The 22851-nt window shown below is 40.1% G+C and overlaps 1 long non-coding RNA gene and 1 pseudogene across 1 annotated transcript in view; both read left to right on the top strand.

The window, feature by feature from the left end:
- Positions 1 to 19952, top strand: part of LOC132225787 (mitotic spindle assembly checkpoint protein MAD2A-like) — a 38868-nt pseudogene extending 18916 nt beyond the window's left edge.
- LOC132226180 (uncharacterized) overlaps positions 1 to 22851 on the top strand; it is a 58030-nt gene that overhangs the window by 26638 nt on the left and 8541 nt on the right. The gene's annotated exons all lie outside the window — the stretch shown is intronic.

The following is a 22851-nucleotide window of genomic DNA, read 5'->3' as shown; positions in this document are numbered from 1 at the left end:
TTCTAAAAAATTTATAAATGGCCATGAGAACTAGAATGTAATTGATTCAGTAATCAATGAAGAATCTTTCTTAATATTTTTTCCTAAGATCCTTTTACAAATTAATGAGATCCTCTATATTTATTTATATTGGGTGGAGGGAGTCCAGAATATAGAAAATGTAATAAACATCTATGATAAATATGTACCACCACCAAAATGAACAAATTGTAACTATTATTACCTTCAGTTTTTGTTTTTAAGAAAAGCATTAAAATCTACATTTTTTTTGCCAGACCCATTTCTTCTTTTTCCAAAGGTAAGCATCACCTGGTGTATGTATCCCAATTATATCTTTGTTCTTGTAGTATATTTATTTTATACTAGAGGCCCGGCGCATGAAACTCGAGCATGGGTAAGGAGCCCGGCTTGCACCTTCTTCAATCTGGGACCCTTTGGGTGATGTCTGACTGCTGGTTTAGGCCTGATCCCACAGGACATCCCTCTCACAATCCGGGACTGCTGGCTCCTAACTGCTAGCCTACCTGCCAGCCTACCTGCCAGCCTGATCACCCCAAACTGCCCTCCCCTGCCAGCCTGATCACCCCCAACTGCCCTCCCCTGCCAGCCTGATCACCCCAACTGCCCTCCCCTACCAGCCTGATCACCCCCAACTGCCCTCCCCTGCCAGCCTGATCACCCCAACTGCCCTCCCCTGCCAGCCTGATCACCCCCAACTGCCCTCCCCTGCCATGACCTGCCTCCTCCACTGGGCCCTGGCTCTGCTGTGCACACGACCATCTTGTGACAGCCACCTTGTGACGGCCATTTTGTGACGATGTTAGGGCGTGATGCGTGAAGGCGTGACGACCACCTAGGCTATTATTAGTATAGATTCTTTAACTAGGTTTTGTAATATTTTCAATAAATGTGTTGGCCAATTAAACATTTTGTTACTATGTTTTCTCACTGTATTGCTAGTGTTTAAGTATGGTATTGTTTTTTTGTCTATCAAACTTAAATTGAATAATATTCTGGATTTTTTAATTTTACAAGTTATATGAAGGTTCTTTTGAATTTTCTAGGAAGGTAATTATGTAGTCTACAAATAAAAATTTTGCCTCTTTCTTTCCAATCCTTGTACCTTTTTTTTTTCTTATGTTATTTCTTTGGGTAAGAAGTTCAGTTTAATGTTAAACAGTAGAATTATTGCAGACATTCTTGTCATATTTCTTATTTTACTGAAAATGCTTCTAAAGTTTCACCATTTAGATTAATGTTTATTTTTAGTTTTTCACTTAATCAGGCAGGAGAAGTTGCCTTCTATGCACACGTTTTGAGTATTTTTTTCCCCTACTTTATTGAGACGTATATATGGCATTCTCGTCAATCTCTTAATGCAGTAAATGTAGTGACTTAATTTTATAGGTTTGCTGGTGTATTTTTTGTTTGTTTTGTATCTCTGTGAATGGTTTATTTCATTTAGTGTAGTGTCCTTCAGGTCCATCCATGTTTTTTGCAAATTACAGGATTTTCTTCCATTTAAAGGCTGATTAACGTTTCATTGTATGTATAAGCCACATTTTATTTATCCATCCATCCATCAATGGATATTCAGGTTGTTCCATATTGATAGGTTTTTCTCATGTGAAATCATTATTGCCTTCCTACATTAGTTGGTCATTATACACACACACACACACACACACACACACACACACACACACACAATATGGCAATTTTGGGAGTTTTTTTTTTTAATTAAATCTTTATTGTTCAGATTATTACATTTGTTCCTCTTTTTTTTTTCCCCCCATAACTCCCCTCCTCCCAGTTCCCGCCCCACCCTCCGCCCTCACTCCCCACCCACTGTCCTCATCCATAGGTGCACGATTTTTGTCCAGTCTCTTCCCACATCTCCCATACCCCTTTCCCCCCCAAGAATAGTCAGTCCATTCCCTTTCTATGTCCCTGATTCTATTATAATCAACAGTTCATTCTGTTCATCAGATTATTTATTCACTTGATTCTTAGATTCACTTGTTGATAGATGCATATTTGTTGTTCATAATTTGTATCTTTACCTTTTTCTTCCTCTTCCTCTTCTTAAAGGATACCTTTCAGCATTTCATATAATCCTGGTTTGGTGGTGATGAACTCCTTTAGCTTTTCCTTATCTGTGAAGCTCTTTATCTGACCTTCAATTCTGAATGATAGCTTTGCTGGATAAAGTAATCTTGGTTGTAGGTTCTTGGTATTCATCACTTTGAATATTTCTTGCCACTCCCTTCTGGCCTGCAAAGTTTCTGTTGAGAAATCAGCTGACAGTCGTATGGGTATTCCCTTGTAGGTAACTGAGTTTCTTTCTCTTGCTGTTTTTAAGATTCTTTCTTTATCTTTTGCTCTTGGCATTTTAATTATGATGTGTCTTGGTGTGGTCCTCTTTGGATTCCTTTTGTTTGGGGTTCTCCGCGCTTCTTGGACCTGTAAGTCCATTTCTTTCACCAGGTGGGGGAAGTTTTCTGTCATTATTTCTTCAAATAGGTTTTCAATATCTTGCTCTCTCTCATCTTCTGGCACCCCTATAATTCTGATGTTGGTACGCTTGAAGCTGTCCCAGAGGCTCCTTACACTATCCTCGCATTTTTGGATTCTTTTTTCATTTTGCTTTTCCGGTTGGATGTTTTTTGCTTCCTCGCATTTCAAATCATTGACTTGATTCTTGCGCTCCTCTGGTCTGCTGTCGGGCGTCTGTATAATATTCGTTATTTCAGTCTGTGTATGCTTAATTTCTAGTTGGTTCCCCAATATAAGATCGAGGGTCTTATTAGTTTTCGTGTAGATCTCATTAAGTTTATCGGCAGCTTCTAAACAGTTCTTGAGAGACCTTAAAAGTGTGGTTCTGAACTCTATATCTTCCTTTGACAATTTTGTCCTGTTTCTTTGTCTCCGCATTTTGTTATGCTTCCTTGGTGCACCCCCTAGTGGTCTTTGTGCACAGTCTTATAGTTAAATCTTGATTGTTGTAGCTAATTCCAGGGAGGGTTTGACCTCCAGGCCAAGTGGCTATGAGAATCAGCTGTGTCAGCAGTGAGAGAACTTCTGTCCTCTAGGGAGGTGCTAATCTAGCCTTTGCCTGAGGCTATCCGGCAAATGCCTCTGTGCAGGGCTTGGGCGGGGCGGGTCGCACAGGATCAACAGGGTGGGCCAGAGAGAGCAGTTATGGCGGCTCTCAGTCCTGTCCCCAGGGGCTCTGCCTCTCTGAGTCCCAGCACCCACTGCAAAGCTGGGAGAGAAAGCTGCACTCACTCTGACCGAAGCCAGACAGTCCCACTTCTCCCGTTTGAGTCTGGGTCCCTAAAGACTCGCCCAGATCTGGAGTTCAGAGTCTGCGACTCCCTCCCGATTGAAAACAACAACCGTGCCCTCCGCCGCCAGCCTGCTCCGCGCACTCCGCACCTCAGAATTTGACTTCAGCACTGCGCCTCCTCTGAGTGTCCGTGTGCGTTTCTCTTTCCTCCTAGTTGTAGGACTTCCACTCAGCCAGCGTTCCTGTGGTTCTGGGTGATGTCCCTTCCGTTTTTTGGTTTCACTTTTGAAGCAGTTGTTCAAAGCAGCAAACTCCGGCGTTAACCTATGCCACCATCTTGGTTCTCCCAATTTTGGGAGTTTTAAATTAATTATTATCATTCACTTAACAAATATTCACTGAGTACTTCCTGTGTACCGGACATTTAGGCAAGAGAAGTATAACGGTGAGCAAAATAAATTTAAAAAAATCTTTGCCCTCAGATTATATTTAAGGAAGCTGTCAACAGACAGAATTAAAAAGTAAAATATATAGTATATAGTATTGAAGAACAAAGAGAGAAAAGGGCTGTGAAATCTGTGAGAAGAGTCGGACTTTAAAATAAGTGTCCAGGGAAGTTTTCATAAAAGTGTACTTTTGAGGAAAGGCCTGTGGAAAGTGAGAGGACCCAGCTATGCAGCTAACTGGGTGAAGTCTGCTCCAAGCAGAGGAAGCAGAAGTTGAACAATCCTAAAGCAGGAACATTTCTGATATGTTTGAAGAATAATTTGGTAACTTTTTCTTGAAAATTGCTTATTCTTTTGAAATTTTCAAATTTATTGGCATAAAATTACTTAAAACATTTAATTATTTTTAAAATGATTGCATATGTAATCTCTGGTTTTGCCTTCTTGTCACTTTTTATTTTGATCAGTCTACCTAGAAGTTTGTCTATTTTGTTATTGTACTCAATGTCATTATTACCAAATATTCTCTGTATATTAGAGTTGACAATGTATACACTACATCTCAGATGTACAAAAAAAAAGTCACATCATATTTCTTTAACCCAAGTGGCATCCTTCCTCTTATCCTCATCGGGCACTGGTAACTTCTGGATCTCTTGCATGTCAAACAGGAGCTGATGGAAACGTGGGAGTCCTAGCCCAGCTTTCTCCTTGGCTGAGCACACCGCACTGCCATTTTGACTCTACTGTAACTGAGTGCTGTTGGCATGAAGGCATTCTGCACGCTTGCCTCCTCAGCAATTCCACAAGGGCACAGCTGCCCTCTTTTTGCCATTGCTATCAATGAGTAGTAAATGAGCCAAACCATAGAAGTTATTACTGTAATATCTGGCACTTACTGAATACTTAGTAAATGTCAATTATGATTATAATTAGAATGATTATTAGTATGTCGTTGTGCAGGTGCTGGGCTAAGTCATCTCTGTTTCCTCTACCTGCCCAGCACCCTGTGATAGTATTATGACCTGGGAATGATGGAGCTGTGCTTGTGTCCTTCTGATTAAATCCCATACTCTTAACCACCGTCCTACTGCGTCTGGAGGGTTAAGGAAGGATGAGTCAAGGAAACAGTTCAGGAATTCTGGCATCAGGTATCAAGTGTGAAAAATGAGAATTTTCTGATGTTGTTACCAATGTTACTGGGATTTGGACCACTCAATCCAAGTTGCAGTCTACAGTAAACTTCCTTGAAAACACTTCAAGAATGTTATGCGCTTAAGAAATACAAATTGAACACTTCCAAGCTCATTCTATGAAGCCAGCATCACCCTCATACCCAAACCAGGTAAAGACAACACAATGAAAGAGAATTACAAGCCAATATCCCTCATGAACATAGATGCCAAAATCCTCAACAAAATCTTAGCAAATAGGATCCAGCAGTACATCAGAAAGATCATACACCATGACCAAGTAGGATTTATCCCAGGGATGCAAGGATGGTACAATATCCACAAATCAATAAACGTGATACATCACATAAACAAATTGAAAGAAAAAAACCACATTGTCATATCAATTGATGCAGAAAAAGCATTTGACAAAATCCAACACCCATTTTTGATAAAAACTCTCAGCAAGGTAGGAGTAGAAGGATCATACCTCAACATAATAAAAGCCATATATGACAGGCCCACAGCCAACATCATACTCAGTGGACAAAAACTAACACCATTTCCCCTAAGAACAGGAACAAGACAGGGATGCCCACTCTCACCACTCCTGTTCAACATAGTACTGGAAGTGTTAGCCATTGCAATTAGGCAAGAAGAAGAAATAAAAGGCATCCAAATTGGAAAAGAGGAAGTAAAACTGTCCTTATTTGCAGACGACATGATATTATACATACAAAACCCTAGAGACTCCATCAAAAAACTACTAGACTTAATACATGAATTTGGCAATGTAGCAGGATACAAAATTAACCCCAAGAAATCTGAGGCATTTCTATACACCAATAGTGAACTTTCAGAAAGAGAGATTATAAAAAAATCCCATTTACCATCGCACCAAAAAAATTAAGCTACCTAGGAATAAACTTAACTAAAGGGGTAAAAGACCTCTACACAGAAAACTACAGGACATTGAAAAAAGAGATAGAGGAAGACATAAACAGATGGAAGAACATGCCATGTTCATGGATTGGTAGAATCAACATCATTAAAATGTCCATACTACCCAAAGCAATCTATAAATTCAACGCACTTCCCATTAAAATACCAACGGCATACTTCACAGATCTAGTACAAACTCTCCAAAAATTCATCTGGAATAGAAAAAGACCCCGAATAGCTGCAGCAATCCTGAGAAAGAACAAAGTAGGTGGGATCTCAATACCAGATATCAAGCTGTATTACAAAGCCACTGTTCTCAAAACTGCCCGGTACTGGAACAAGAACAGACATATAGATCAATGGAATAGAATAGAGAGCCCAGAAATCGGCCCGAACCAATATGCTCAATTAATATTTGACACAAGAGACAAGAACACACAATGGGGCCAAGATAGTCTCTTCAATAAATGGTGTTGGGAAAATTGGACAGATATATGCAAGAAAATGAATCTAGACCACCAACTTACACCATACACAAAAATAAACTCAAAATGGATAAAGGATTTAAATGTACGATGGGAAACCATAAAAATTCTAGAAGAATCCAAAGGCAACAAAATCTCAGACATATGCCGAAGCAATTTCTTCACTGATACAGCTCCTAGGGCACTTGAAATTAAAGAGAAAATGAACAAATGGGAATACATCAAAATAAAAAGTTTCTGCACAGCAAAAGAAACCATCAACAAAACCCACTGTGTGGGAAAACATATTTGCCAATATCATATCTGATAAGGGCCTAATCTCCAAAATTTATAGGGAACTCATACAACTTAACAAAAGGAAGATAAACAATCCAATAAAAAAATGGGCAAAGGACCTAAATAGACACCTTTCAAAAGAGGACATTCAGAAAGCCAAGAGACATATGAAAACATGCTCAAAGTCACTAATCATCTGAGAGATGCAAATCAAAACAACAATGAGGTACCATCTCACACCTGTCAGTCTGGCTATCATCAACAAATCAACAAACGACAAGTGCTGGAGAGGATGTGGAGAAAAAGGAACACTCGTGCACTGCTGGTGGGACTGCAGACTGGTGCAGCCACTATGGAAGACAGTATGGAGTTTCCTCAAAAAACTAAAAATGGAACTCCCATTTGACCCTGTGATCCCACTTCTAGGAATATATCCCAAGAAACCAGAAACACCAATCAGAAAGGATATATGCACCTATATGTTCATAGCAGCACAATTCACCATAGCTAAGATCTGGAAACAGCCTAAGTGCCCATCAGTACATGAATGGATTAGAAAACTGTGGTACATCTACACAAAGGAATACTATGCTGCTGTAAAAAGGAAGGAACTCTTACCATTTGCAACAGCATGGATGGAACTGGAGAGCATTATGCTAAGTGAAATAAGCCAGTCAATGAAGGAAAAATACCAAATGATCTCACTCATTCATGGGTAATAGAGACCATTATAAACTTTTGAACAATAATAGATACAGAGGCAGAGCTGCCTCAAACAGATTGTCAAACTGCAGCGGGAAGGCCGGGGAGGGTTGGGGGGCAGGAGGTAGGGGGGTAAGAGATCAACCTAAGGACTTGTATGCATGCATATAAGCATAACCAATGGACATAAGACACTGGGGGGTAGGGGAGGCCAGGGGATTGTCAAGGGAGGGGGAAAAAAAAAGGAGACATATGTAATACCCTTTGTAATACTTTAAGCAATAAAAAAAAAAGAAATACAAATTGGAGCCCTACCCTCTTTGGCTCAGTGGATAGAGTGTCGGCCTGCGAACTGAAAGGTCCCAGGTTTGATTCCAGTCAAGGGCATGTACCTTGGTTGCGGGCACATCCCAAGTAGGGGGTGTGCAGGAAGCAGCTGGTCATTGTTTCTCTCTCATCGATGTTCCTAACTCTCTATCCCTCTCCCTCTCTGTAAAAAAAATCAATAAAATATATTTTAAAAAAAGAAATACAAATTGGAGATGTAAATATACACCATAGGGAATATAGTAAATAATATCTTAACCATGTATGAGGCCAGGTGGACACTTGAAATATTGTGGTTTGAGGCATCACTCTGTAAAGTACACGATTGTCTAACCACTGTGCTGTACACCTGAAACTAATACAGAATAATATTGAATGTAAAAACAACACACCTATAAATCTGATTTAAAAAAATAATGCGATGCTTTTTTTCTTTTCCATAAAAAAGACAAACATTAGTGAAACCTTTCTCTGTCTCTCTCTCTTTGAAAAAAGATGTTCTTTGGCATTGAACTACATAGCATGAGGATATTTTTCTGGACCATCAAACAGTCATTGACAGCTAACGACGTTGGTTTTGCTTAAATGACTGCCAGCATGACATCTAGCCAAGAACCATGAGACTCAGTAAGTTATGGGGACATCGGTATCAAACAGAAATACTTTCTCAGCAAATAGTTAACCTAAACATTAATCTCTTTTGAGAAAAAAAAAGAGAAAGTTTGAGGGACAGTGAGAGAGAGAGAGAGAGAGAGAGAGAGAGAGTGAAAAGGAAATTCTGGTTATTTGGTATTTAAAGAACATGCACCAGTGAAACAAACTACTTCAAGGGCCTTCATTTCATGAACAGGAAGTTAGAAGCAACAGTGGCCAGAGGCAAAAAAGGGTATTGACAAAGACTTTATAATTAAAGTTTGCACTTCGAGCAGTTGCATTAATGTAAGTGGTAGTGTGTGAGGACCACTCAGGTAGGGAGCAGGAGCTCTGAAGGGAGTCACCAAGCAAAGGAAGAATAAGGCAGATAGAGAAGAGGCTCTAGGCAGGAGAGGGCAGGGACTCCCCCTTTGGTCCTGCCAGCTCATCTGTCCCTTAACAAGAGAGGATTAGAGCAAATTCCAGAAGCATTCCAAATATTGTTTGTAGTCTATTGCTTCATCAATGGTTGCTTAGATGAATAGTGGAGGAGCAATATGCAACAGAGCATTTACCCTTTTATTGTCAATGTAAAGCCCTGAGTAAAGTCCTCCTTCAGGCACTGTTAATGGAACTGGGGAGAATTTAGCTGATAATTGTAGTGTAGCCTTGTTACCCGTGTAACCTGAGGGAGAGAGAAGGGAGAGAGAGAGAGAGAGAGAGAGAGAGAGAGAGAGAGAGAGAGAGAGAGACTCCATGACCTAAGACATCCATTGAATGTAATTAATTAACTTCCCTCCTTTGCATCTAGAATGTAACTGTTATATACTATTACCCTTAAAGAAGTGACAATATAATATTCAAGTCATTTTTGGGTAGTGTTTAATTTGCTTATGGAACCTGAATTGAGAAGGGCTACTAGAAAATTTCTTCAAAGGAGGCCTTGTCCTATCTGGATGTGTAGGTTTCGATGATAGATTGAGATGTGTTAAGCTATTTCTTCAAACTGGCACTTCATCCAGTGGCATCAGAATAGCTTCTAAATTACTGACTTTGAAGCCAAACAGTCATGGGTTCGGGTTCTCATTCTGCTGCCTCCAGGTTGTCTGATTTAGGGAAAGTTATTTATCAACACCTGTCATCTGTGTAATATATATGATGTAATAATAGTGCCTCCCTTGTAGGTTGCTGTGGTGATTTCATGAGATAATGCATGCACAGCAGACCTCAGCACACTGCGAGCACTCAACACGCTCTCATTAACCACTGGAAGTGACAATCCTGGGTACCTCCACTGCATAGCTTTCCTCTTGGGGAGATGGAGAATAACACAGAACCATTAGACCGTCTCCTACTGAGTCATCTGGCATTGATTTTTCAGCTGCACATTCTGGGGACAAGCTGCATATCACTAAGGCCATAAAATAAAGGAAGCAATAATTCTCCTCTGACCACTCAACTGCTAAAATGCAGGACCTAGAATTTTACAGCCTCCAGGATAACACAGAGAAAGCCTGTAATAGGTCACCCTGTTGCTGGTTTGCAGACCGTTAGCTAAGGGGGAAGCTAGAGGCTTTACATGATCCATTAGCACTGTGTTCTCTGACTTCTTGTCATAACCTGCACTGGTGTTTTATGAAAGAATTAACCCCAAGTAGCTTTTGCAGCAATAAAATAATATGCTGTGGAAGGCTTGCTCATTTTCTGCATGTATTTTACTTCCATGTAAGTCATGGGGAGTGAGAAAATGGTAGAGAACAAAAACATGTGGAGAGGCAGAGATACAAAGAGGGAGAAGTATACGTTGATTCTATTCTTTACCTCAACCAGCTATGTGTTATTTTAAATCTTATTTTTTTCAGACTACAAAAAAAAAAAAAGGGCAGGGCCAGTTTTTTACTATTTAAAAGACAATGTGCTGCTTTTCTTTCCAGTTATAGAGTAATACATATTTGTTATAAAAACATGAAGAGCATATGGAAAATATTTTTTAAATTCCATGTAATGTTATTAACCAGATGTAAATGTGTAACGTTTTATGCATTTTCTTCTAATGTGTCTTCTATGTATATATGTAGGGGTAAACATACATTTTTGTATCGTTCTTTTGAGTTGTCATTACTATTATTATTACCAATTCATCATACCACACACAAGAATAAACTCTAAATAAATCAGATAGCTAAATGTTTAAAAAGTGATCTACACAATACTGGGAGAAAATATGGTTGTCTCTATAGCCTAGGTGTGGAGGCAGGGGAGCGCTATCTAAATATGACTTAGATTTCAAATGCAAATAAAATTTTTATTTTTTAAAATTGCTTTTGTTGTTATGCAATTAAAATTTGTTGATAAATTTGACTACACAGAAATTAAAAACTTTTTCATGGCCAAAAAACCCCAAAACAAAACAAAAAACCCACAACAACACTATAAGCAAAGTCAAAGTCAAAAGACAACAAATTCAGAATAAATATTTGCAATATATATCATAGATAAAGTACTAGTTTCCCTAATATAAAAAAAAACTTATAAAGATTGAAGGAAAATGAGACCAAAAATCCTACAGGAAAAAGTGGATAGAGATATATACAGTTTATATGTTAGCCCTTAAATATATAAAGAGATGTACCATTTTACTTATAATAACAGAAATGCAAATTGAAAGGAAACAGTTACTATATCCAATCATCAGATTGGCAAAAATTTAAGACTTAAGAAGGCTGAGGTATATTAATAAATATATTTGGTTTTTGTGTGAGGTTTCCAGGCACAACGCTCCTAAAACCCATGAAATTTCCCAAGTGACTGGAGTGTACTTAGTAATTTATAACAAGCCCCTTTACATCACAACTGAGTTTATGCTAATGGTGATTTAGATTGGGACCCCTAAATGGTTACAGAATGGGGCTGGTCACCAAGTGATTAGAAGGTTGGAATTTTCAGCCCCACTCCTGACTTCTGGGGAGGGGAAGAAAGTGGAGCTGGAGATTAAGGGTTGTTAAAATTCTTGAATAAGGAGGTTTCACGAGCTTCTGGGTTGGTAAACACGTTGAAGTGCTGGAAGGGTGATGCCCTGGAAGGGCATGGAAGCTCCGTGCCCCTCTCCCTATACCTTGCCCTCTGCATCTCTTCCATTGAGTTGTTCCTGAGTTGTATCCTTTATGATAAACTGGTAAATTTTATGAAGTGCTTCCCTAAGTTTGGGAGACACTCCTGTAAATTATCAAACCTGAGGAGGGGGTTGTGGGACACCCCCGATAACCCTAGATCAGAAGGTGGCCCGGGAGTTCCTACCAGCTTCTGGAATGAGAGCCATATTATAGACTAAGTCCTTAACCTGTGGGGTCTACGCTGACCATAGTTAGTGTCAGAATTGAAATAAATTGTTGGACACTCAGTTGGTGTCTAGAAAATCAGAGAATTGGTTGCTGGTGCCAGAAAACACCTCAAGTAGGATATGACAATATCTAACAATACTACATATATGCCTTTATCCTTTTACTCAGTAACCTCACTTCTAGGAATTGTCCCTAAAGGTGCACCTCCAAGAGTATGAAAATACATATGCAAAAGGTTATTCTTGGCAACATTATTTGTAGTTGCAAAATATTGCAAACCACCTAAATGCTAAACATAGGAAATTGGTTGAATAAACTCTGATAATAATATACAATGTGGTATTATATAGCCATGTGTTTTTCAAAAGAAGCATATCTCTATGAACTGATATGATTTCTAGGATATGCTAAACACAAAAGAATATCTATAGAAATGAGGAGTCCTATAAGAAATGAGGAGCCCTAGTTGGTTTGGCTCAGTGATAGAGCATCAGCCTGTGGACTGAAGGGTCCTGGGCAAGTACCTCAGTTGCAGGCTTGATCCCTGGCCCTTGTCGGGGCCCTTGCAGGAGGCAACCAATCCAAGTGTCTCTCTCACGTCGATGTTTCTCTCTCTGTCTCTTTCCCTTCCTTCCACTCTCCCTAAAAACCAATGGAGAAATATCCTCAGGTGAGGGTTAACAAAACAAACAAACAAAAAAAGAAACGAGGAAATAAAACATCCTGCATTTATAGTTTTAAAAATTATTTTGCAAAAATAACAGGAAGGATAAGCCAGGCACTAAATAAAATTGGTTGCCAATTAAGGGTGGGGAAAATGGGGTGGGATAGAGGAGTGAATAATACCTGGTACTTCTTTGAGTACACAGTTTTGTATAGTTTTGACTTTTGGAAGCATGCTAATGTTATACATACATGGTGGGGCAAAAGTAGCTTTACAGTTATAAGTACATGAAACATAGTTTATTCCTGTATTATTATTTATTAATTATTGTATTATTTTCCATGTGAACAACTGTAACCCTACTTTGCCCCACCCTATATTTTTAAAAAATCAACAAATGTAGGGGGAATGCCTTAAAATTGAATGCAAACCAAAACAAATGAACCCACTGAGTTGCATATGAACAGCATAACCAGACTGAAATAGGTACTGGTGAAAATAAAACTTATTCAAGTTACTTTTGACCAAGGTACTTTTAATAAATATGATGATAGGCAGAACTCTAAGAGGCAGGATAGAAAGAAGTTAGGGAAGGCTCTCGACAAGTGCAATGAGGAAGTAGGAATGGACGTCACAGGCAGATAAGCTGCTAGGTCCTCGCACTAGAGCCCCCACCTCCACACATGATCAAAGGGAAACAGTTTATGGCAGGAAATTCCTGTAGTTGTCACAGAAATTAATAAGAGCTAGCTAAAACCAGATCAATCCAAGATGGAGGAAAAGTTGACTGAAAAACGACCCTAAAGCTCATTTACCACCATTTTAATGAAAATTGACACCACAAGTAGAACAGGAGGGCCGAGGAGGACAAATGCCACGAAACTCTCAGAATGAACCATATGAGGAACAAGACTCTCTCCTAACAAGAAGGCAGAGACAGAATTTAGCACCACAAAGCTCAGGAACAACCCATCCTTGGAAGCACATAAAATCCCAAGAACTGACTGACTGCAGTGTGCAACTCTCACGAGTTTGCCAACATGCACTCGGATGTGTACTTTGAATTCTGTCACATCAGTGCCCTAGAGACTTGCAACCGGGGGAGCAGCAGGCAGCGGCAGCACATCCACTACTGTGAAACTTATACCCAGCAAAGAGATGGTTGTAGTTGATCTAGTTCCCTACAACTAATAAAAGCACCAAAACCTTTGACAGCCAGAGACTGAAGTAAATTAAATCCACATCAACAAGTAAAAGCCCAAAACAACACAATTGAGAGACTGAGACCAAAGGTGGGCCAGGTGGGTGTGGCTCAGTTGTTGAGCTTCAACCTATGCACCAAGAGGTTGCCAGTTTGATTCCTGGTCAGGGCACATGCCTGGGTTTTGGGCTAGATTCCCAGTAGGGGGTGTGCAAGAGGCAGCTGAGATCAATGTTGGTATTTCTCTCTCATCAATGTTTCTCTCTCTCTCTCCCTCCCTTACTCTCCCTCCCTCTTTCTCTAAAGTCAATGAAAACAAGACGGAGGAATTTCAGAGCAAGGGCAGGGGTAGGGGGAGATTAACCAGGAATGTTATATGCATATAGTGTGGGAAAGGTGGGTGCGAGGTAGAGGGGGACCAATGGAAGAAAAAACAAAGAGACCTCCTGCAATACCATCAACAATAAAGATAAATTTAAAAAATAATAAATGAAATCAATGAAAACATATTTTAAAAACATATTTAAAAAAAAGATGGCAAGATATGAGAGGCAGGCCATCTGCTGTTGGGAACCCCAGGCACAACTGAGAATCAATGGACAGAGCTTCAGAGAGAGAAACCTGGCCATTCTTGGGCTGTGCTAGCTCCTTGAAGCTACAGATGAGAAAGTTCAACGAAGCCCAGAACCACTGGGATCCTAATTCAGCTTAAACATACCAAGTTTACTTCTCCTTTCAGAGTTAGATTTTGTGTCCATGGTGAAAATAATCATTTACTGTGTAGCATGATCACATGTGTTCATAGGTATGTGAACATACTTCCCTATGTATTTGTAGGTGAACCCCCTTTCCTTTTTCCATCTCCCCTAGAGCTCCATCATGTTGCAAATAAGACTGATTTTTATTATAATAATAACAAAACTGACATTTTTTGAGCATTTACTACATGCCTAGAACTATACTAAGTGATTTTAAATCATTATTTACTTTTAATTCCCCCAACTCTTCATGAGACAGGCATTATTATTATCTCCACAATACCATGAAGAATATGAGGCTCAGAGATTAAGCAACTTTCCCAAAGTCACACATTGAGAGTAGAACTGAATGAGAAACCAGAAAGGATTCCCAAGTGAGGAAAAGCTACCAATTATGGTGAAATTGACATAATTTTGACTATGAATTTTGTAGTATTGCCTTAGCTTGGGTTACCTAATAAGCAGAGCTTGAGGCAAGGAGATTATGGTACTTCTCCTGAATTAGGGAATGCATTTCCAGTAGAGAGGGATAAGGAGATTGTAGCAGAAAAGAGGAAACCGCCCTGGCCGGTTTGGCTCAGTGGATAGAGTGTCAGCCTGAGGACTGAAAAGTCCCTGGTTCGATTCCAGTGAAGGGCACATGCCCACCCGGGTTGTGGGCTCAATCCCCAGTAGGGGGCGTGCAGGAGGCAGTGACCAATGATTCTCTCTCATCATTGATGTTTCTATCTCTCTCCCTCTCCCTTCCTCTCTGAAATAAATAAAAATATTTTTTTTTTAAAAAAAGAAAAAGCGAAGGTGGAGCCAATGTGAGACTACGTTATCAAGTTGGCAGCTGCAAAATGAGACAGAGTGTTCATGTCCACAGGATCATCCTCCAGGAAGTCACTTAAATTGTATCTCAAAATAGTCCTGAGAGAGAAAGGGGGAAGAATTTATCTGCTTGCTGTCAACTCATGTGGTATTAACTCCTGGTACTTCTGGGTTTCACAGATGTAGGTCACAAGCAGAATCTGGTGACATGCTGTATCTTGGCATTAAAACCTCCCTGGGATGGGAGGCGAGAGGCACATGGTGCAGCCTGAGGTGGGGCACAGTTGGCAGAAGCCCGTAAAGAACTACAGGTCTGGAAACAAAAGACGGGGGAGGCTGAGAGGATCCAGTGTTGCCGCAAAGCTGTCTGAGACACACATGTGCTTCTTTTCAACTCAGCTCTAGGAGTTCTAAGTGGCTGGGGTATCTACTAATGACTAATGTGCAGAAGCCTCGCTTGGAGTTCTATTGTAGACACTGACGTGAGTTCTCATGCTCTAGTCCAGAAAGCAGAGTCTTCAGGCACCTTGGACCAGCAGCGGTTATAAAGCACAAAAAGAGCTCAGAGTACAAGGGATGAATATAAAATAGCCACTTCGTTATTAATTCCTCCAAGAATGTTAACCAAGGGGTCCTGGGGGTTCCAGAGAAGGGAATTCTCTTTCCTGGAGCAGGAAGTGCAACGATGGTGTGGTTTCATCTAGGTTGGAGCACCTGGATTGAGACCATCGAACTGGATAGAATGCCATGGCACAGCGACCTGCCTAGAGTCTGACAGAATGTCTTGCTCCCGTGCAATGGCTTCAGAAAGCAAGATCCCCTTTGTTTTGGATACGATCAGCAAGATACCATCAGCCCCAAGACTACCCGGAGTCTGTGACAGCTACAATTCATTTCAGTTAAAATACAAATTCGAGGATTCAGTGAAAATTAGTGATGAGAGCCCTTGGTGGGGCTCAGTGGATAGAGCGTTGGCCTGCGGACTGAAGGGTCCCTGGAAGCAATTGCCTGGACGAAATCCCTTACAAATCCCTCTATTTGTAAGGAAGGTGGGTCCTGATAAGGAAGCCTAAGTCATCTGACTGCCACCTTGCTGCAAGGGCAACTGGGAAAGTATCTGTCATTTTCAACTACTGCAGTGGGTGGCAATCTCTGCCTCACGGATTGGAAGACGTACCCAGACATAGGAAGAGGGTTCAGATTCTAGGTGGCCAAAGAGAATGTCAGATGTCCATTTATGCCACCATTCCCTTTCCTGTTGACTGAATCTTTGCCTGGTACCAGTGGTTTCCTTATAGCTACATCCCTCATGTCTACTTGGTTTTTGCCAGACTTCCTTGATAACTAGCAAAGTCAAAAGAGCGAAGTCATATCAGATATAACCTTGCAGGTCTACCCAACACTTCCCTGCTTGGTTTGTCCAATAGCTGCTCAAGCCCAGAATATGATGCTCTGCAAATAAACCTGCCACGTGGAATCTGCACATTGGAACCACTCGCAGAAACAGCCACATAACACATAGTAAACCAACTCCCCTGTGGAGTGTAATGCTGATTTATTGTGATGCAGGAGACCTGCGTCATGTCCACAGGATCATCCTCCAGGAAGTCACTTAAATTGTATCTCAAAATAGTCCTGAGAGAGAAAGGGGGAAGAATTTATCTGCTTGCTGTCAACTCATGTGGTATTAACTCCTGGTACTTCTGGGTGGCAGCCCTTGTTCTCACATTAACCAACTGTCTGATCTTGATAAAGTGACCTCATCCCTTTGTATCTGGTTTTTCTAATTAAAAAAAAATTGTTTCAGGTGGAAAGAAAGAGCCATTGGAGTCAGAATAGGGGAAAGAAACAACTAACACATGGGAGTGCTGATCATGTGCAGGGAGCTTTACTTTCAGTTTTTACAATGAGACGAGACAGGCGGTGGTATCTTGATTTTGCTGATGAAGAAACTGAGACAGAGGGGTCAGGTCTTCCCAAAAGTCGTAGAGTTAACAAGTTGCTGAGCCAGGATTTGAGCCAGTTTCATGCAACCTCTAAGTCTTTGTTCTTTCTTTGTTTCTTTTTTGAAAACAAATTTTGAATTACACAAACAATGAGAGTGTTACTTGTAAAAAATTAAAGTGTTTCTGAAAAGGCTAACGTCTCCTTGGACAACTGTCCTTCCTCACCCTTCCCCATCCTGACAAACCTTCTCTTGTCACCATACATAACCCCTCGTCATTTTAGTGTGTATCCCTCCAAAGTTTTTCCTATACATTTATACACTACACACACAACCCTAGCATATAATTTTGTTTAATTATGTATGTGTATATTTTTCTATAAACAATGATGGTATCATTCTGCAAATATCTTCATGTAGCTTGCTTTTCCATTTAACTCTAAGTCTTGGAGACCTAGTTATGTTAGTACATAGAGAGCTATGTCTTTTAGCTGCTGCATAGTATTTCACAGCATAAAGATACAAGTTTATTTAGCCAGTTCCAGACTGAGGGGTATTCAAATTGTTTGTTGTTAAGCCATGTTTCTATTTCAACATAGGAGCCTGTTCCCAAAAATCTGTGGCATAAAGGAAATGAGAATAAGTCTGAGGATATAATAGTTCACATCCAAAGAACTCATTTATTAGGCAGTAAAATAGCACCAAATTGTGAAATATATATGTTACCATTAAAAGCACAGAGACAGTCTGGCTGGCATGGCTCAGTGGTTGAGCATCGACCTATGAACCAGGAAGTCTCGGTTTGATCCCCAGTCAGGGCACATGCCTGGGATATGGGTTTGTCCCCTAGTTTGGGATATCTCTCTCTCATCATTGATGTTTCTCTCTCTCTCTCTCTCTCTCTCTCTCTCTCTCTCTCTCTCTCTCTGAAATCACTAAAAATATATCTTTTAAAGAAGCACAGCCCTAGCTGGTTTGGCTCAGTGGATAGAGTGTTGGCCTGCGGACTGAAGGGTCCCTGGTTTGATTCCGGTCAAGGGCACATGCCCAGGTTGTGGGATTGATCCCCAGTAGGGGGCATGCAGGAGGCAGCCAACCAATGATTCTCTTTCATCAGTGATGTTTCTATCTCTCCCTCTCACTTCCTCTCTGAAATAAATAAAAAAATATATTTTTTAAAAGCACAGAAACAAAGAGCCCAAACAAAAAGGATACAAATAGTCCAAGCAGGATAAATGTCTCTTAGGTTGCTGGAGACAAACCAGAACTAGTTTGTGTTCACTTAATTATGTGACTCAAGGCTTTCCATGGATATTGTGTTATTGTTTTTTTTTTAAGATTTTAAAATCTAATTTTAGAAAGACAGGAAGGGATAGGGAGGGAGAGAAAGAGGAAGAGAGAGAGAGAGAGAGAGAGAGAGAGAGAGAGAGAGAGAGAGAAACATCAATGTGAGAACGAAACATTGATCAGCTGCTTCTTGCATGCTCTCTACCTGGGCATGTGCCCAGACCAGAAATTGAACCAGCAATCTTTTGGTGCATGGGGTGATGCCCAACCAACTGAGCCATACCAGCAGGGCTGAATATTCTTGATTATAGAGGTTTATTGTATCATAGTTGAGATTTAACTTTATATCATGTACTGCAGTAGATACTATATGTATTATATTATTTAACCCTAATTATAATGCTTTAGAGCAGATATGATGTCCATTTATTGATGAAGCAACTGATGCTTCGAGAGGCTAAGTAATTTGCCAAAGACGAAAACTAATGGACCAACCAAGTTTCAAACCCAAGTTGCCTGACTCCAAAAGTCTGTCTTCTTTCCATACAGATCATCAATTCCTTTTAACTTGAGTTCATTCAGAAGGACCTGATCACAGAAAATGGATTCTTACCTGATATAAAACCTGTCAACACCCTGTTCTGTGCTGACCTGTTTAGTTCATCTCATACTCCCTTCCCTGTCCTGGCCCTGGCCCTAAATTACTAATAATTCCTTCATAACACATTGCTATGAACTTCTGCACATACTGTTCCTTTTTTTTCTGGAACATTCTTCTACTCTTTGTCCAGGAAAATCCTACTCATCTTTCAGCTCAAGCACCACCTTTTTGAAACATTTGCTGTGGCATCCCTACTCTCACCTCTTCCTCACCCCAAAGATTGGGTTAGTGGCCTTTTCCCATACTGCCTTGTGTTTACTTTTCTTAGAGAATTTGACATAATGAGTTCTAAATATTTGTTATTTGGTTACTTTTGAAACGAGGTGGGGGGTAGCTGCTGAGAGCCTGCGGTCATGGTGTGTAGTGGGCGTGCACTGTGGCTGTTGGCCTGGCATCCCAGGGCAGCTCTCTGGGGAGTAGGGCTTCATCCTGTGCTGGAGCGCCAACATTGGGCCCGAGTTCTTCTCACTTGGCATCCACAGCATTTTACATCAGGGTGGCATTTATCCATCTGAAACCTTTACTCGAGTGCAGAAATGTGGACCCACCTTGCTTGTAACCACTGATCCTGAGCTCATGAAATACCTAAGCAATGTGGTGGAACAACTAAGAGATTGGTTATACAAGTGTGCAGTGCAGAAACTGGTGGTAGTCATCTCGAATATTGAAAGTGGTGAGGTCCTTGAAAGATGGCAGTTCGATGCTAATTGTGACCAGACTGCCAAAGATGACAGTACACCCGTAGAACAGTCTCAGAAAGCTATCCAAGATGAAATCCGCTGGGTGATCAGACAGATCAGAGCTACGGTGACATTCCTGCCACTGTTGGAAGTTTCTCATTCATTTGATCTATTGCTCTATTCAGACAAAGTTTTGGTTGTATCTGAAAAGTAGTAAAGTTGGGACCACAGTTCATTATCAATTCTGAGCAAGTCCATCTGCGTTATTTCACTGCTACCATCCACAAGGTAAACGGCATGGTGACCGACAAAATCCCTGTCTGTGGCTGAAGATGAGCAGAGAATAATAATGGAATTCTCAAACGTGTTTCCTGAGACCAAGTAACTACAGTTCATGTTTCATTTCACTGATTAATTTTAGATTGGGAAAACCTAACATTATACTTTATTGAACTGTACATTTTTGTTCCATTTTCTGGTACCCGTTTGACTTTCCAAAGGGTTGACATTTTTTGCACACGGTTCAGAGAGAACCAGCAGATTACATCAGCACTGTAATGTCAATTCCTTTGAAGGTAGTAACTGGAGATGGGAAACTTTTGCTATAAAGCTAAGTGCTTTCCTAAAACAGACCTTTTGGTCAAGTAGCTTGACTCAGAAAATAGGTAAATATGAAACAGCAAAAGAAGTCTGAATATTCAGATTTGTTGTTTACTTCTTAAAGTTTCTAATAATCCACAATATTCCTAGAAGGTCCTTTCGCCATTTATTTCATTTGTATAGTTCCCATATTGAAAAACTCTCTAATTGTTTTATTTTAATGTATGTAATTTACACTTACAAAGCTGTCGCTACTTGTACTGTTTAAATCCCAGTAATACAGAACTCTTAGTGCCTTTAGTTTTATAAAATCAAACTCTAAATGGCATTGATCAATAAAGTTAAATATGCATGCTGAAATGCATACATGTTTGTTACCTGCCTGACTCCCTGTGCTGCACAGTGCGCTCCTTGAAAGCAAGAACCACACCTTATTCTAATTGACTCTCTAGCCCTAGCATGGCTTCCAACACACAATAGGCATTCAATAAATATTCGATGAGTAAATCTTAGAGTGATGTTAAAAATGACCCTGTAAGTGGGCTTTTAGCTCCATATATGCTGATTGCCCAAGGTGTTCACCTTAGTCCCCTATGCTGGCTAAAGAACCAGCCTGTCGACTTTCCCAGCTCCTCCCTTCCTGAACTTGCAAATGATAACATGGGAGATAGTGGCAGATGGGGTTGAGAAGCCCGGGTTAAGAAAGCCTGGGAATGTTAGAGACAAAGTCTCTACCTAGATGTGAAGGTGGAGGGACAAGGAAAAATAAACCAAAGAACTTTATACTTATATACAAAGCCCATGGACATGGACAATAGAGTAGTAAAGACCTGGAGCGTGGGTACCGCTGGGTGAGGGGGGAATGGGAGACATCTGTAATACTGTCAACAACTTTTTTAAAAGTCTCTAAAGACAAAACAGCCCCTCCTTATGTAGAGTCCAGATTTATTTCATCTACAAAGGGTAGGGCATTCCTCCACTCCACATGTGGCAACTAGAACAAAACGCTAAGAAAGAAAAGGGAGCTCAATTTTATTGAGGAAAAAAAAAATGAGTGTAGAACAAAAATAAAGATCTTCTGGGAAGTGCCAAAAATGTATCATTCAATAGTTTTAAAGAACAAAAATCAAAAGATCCCAACCAGAATGTATGAAGCATAAACAGATTGTGCAGATGATAAATGGCTCTCCTGCACAGATTCTTCTCATTTCAGTTACAGATAATTTGATGAAAAGAATTTATGTATTCCAAGTTTGCCAACATAGTTTTTGTTTTGACAGTTGAAGGAATGTAGCAACTTTCCTCTAATGAACTTTGAAGCCTCAAGAAGTAGAAATTTGATATTCTAGACAATGCTTAAAAAGTTTATAGAACTGGAACTTACAACTTGTGTTAACTAAATATTAGGAAGAAAAAAATAGAGAGAAGCATCAGAAAGAAATTAATATATATTCCAAAGGGCTGATATCTCCTTTGATTATTCAATTATTGCTAAAAAATAATAGATAGTAATAATTATAGCTAGCAATTTTACTGAGTGCTGATGACTACATGCGAGGCACTGTCCAGATTCTGGCAATATAGTAGGTAGCAAAACAGATAGGTCTTGCCCCTGGATTAATAGACATTATACAGATAATCACACAGGTATCTATACAATTATAAGGTTTGTAGGAACATAAGGTTTTTTTAGAAAAAGAATAATAGGGCAACCTCCTTTAGATTGATAATCAGGGAAGACCTCTTTGAGGAAATGACATTTAAATTTAGACCTGAAGAATGAGAAAGAAGCAGCTAGGTGAATAGTGGTAGGAAGAGAATAATAGGCAGAGGGCACAGAATATGTAAATATCTTGACATTGGAAAGAGCTTGGCCTTTTCAAGAAACTGAAAGAAGATTTCAGATGTTTTCCCATTGTTCCTTAGGCTACTTCCTGCCCCTGCCCCTGGGCCCGGTATGCCAGTGTTACCCTGTAGCTTGTGTCAAGCTATCTTGTCAGGTGGTTCTCCATGTTTGGCCAACAGAAGGGACTGGTAGGAGATTAGAAGGTGAGCAAAAGGAAGAAGCTAGGATATCTCCCCCTTTTTTCTGACTCAGGAGAGCGTCTACTACTGTGGTGATGTTTTCTCTATGACTTTAGGTTTTTGGCTTTGGGGCAAACATGAGGACAGACCCCTCCTTTATTTTGGAACGAGGATAGTTGGCTGGGGACATTCTTTACAGTTTAATGGCACTTTCCTGTACACAGGAATGTGGTCATTATTACAATCAACATAGTTCCTTCTTTCTAGAAGATCTTAAGTTTATAAGAAGGAGGGAGGTTAACAAATTCACACATAAAAGCTTCATCCTTCTATCTTCCCACTAAAAGAGAAAAATAATACTGTGACCCATTTCTGGAACAGCTTGCAAAGCTATCAAATTTTTGGTCATGGGAGCCAAGGTTTTTAACAGTGACTCACATGATCAGAAATCCACATGGAAGCAGCTGCCTGTGTTTTTTTTTTCTGCTAATGATAGTGAGTGGAAAAGTCTACCCTTAGCATAGGAAAATTGCATGAGATCTATAGCAAGTAAGTTATATATTTATAGTAATAGTTATTAATTGGGCACTAATTCTGTTCTAGC

This window comes from Myotis daubentonii, chromosome 2 (genome assembly GCF_963259705.1).
Source record: "Myotis daubentonii chromosome 2, mMyoDau2.1, whole genome shotgun sequence".
NCBI classification, from domain to species: domain Eukaryota; kingdom Metazoa; phylum Chordata; class Mammalia; order Chiroptera; family Vespertilionidae; genus Myotis; species Myotis daubentonii.
Note: the sequence above shows the minus strand (reverse complement) of the source record. Positions and strands in the feature narration are given on the sequence as shown.